Below are 523 nucleotides of genomic sequence, written 5' to 3'. Positions count from 1 at the left end.
ACACGCACTCCGCGTCTGTCACCCTCACTTTCTGCTCCTTTGGAGCTCCGATGTTATCGACAACATCCGACGAAGAACTGCTAAATCCGCAGTCTTCGTCCAGTGGATACCGTGCCACTCTACGCGCATCTGAAGGGCCGTGCCCAAGATGGCTCGGACTCTGTCCGACTACGCCATCAATGGCATGCAGCGGCTGCTTCGCAACGAGAGCAGTGCTCAGTGGTTTTCGTGCCACTCCCCGCGCATCATAAGAGCCTCACCCTCGATGCCTCGGCCCTTGACCGGCCATGTCACGATGCCATGCAGCGACTGCTTTGATTATCGAGCAGCGCTCAGTGGTTTACGTGCCACTTCACGTGCATCACGAGGGCCTCGCCCGACCATGTCACGTATGACATGCAGCGACTGCTCCGAAAGTTGAGCATCGCTCAGTGGGTTACGTGCCACTTCACAATCAGCCCGCGAGCCACGCTCGGGCCTCCTGTCCAATGCACCGTTGGTGTCTACCAACTCGGACAGTCCG

The sequence above is a fragment of the Plasmopara halstedii genome (genome assembly GCF_900000015.1).
Source record: "Plasmopara halstedii genome assembly, contig: Scaffold_650, whole genome shotgun sequence".
Lineage (NCBI taxonomy): Eukaryota > Oomycota > Peronosporomycetes > Peronosporales > Peronosporaceae > Plasmopara > Plasmopara halstedii.
This window is presented reverse-complemented; position numbering follows the sequence as displayed.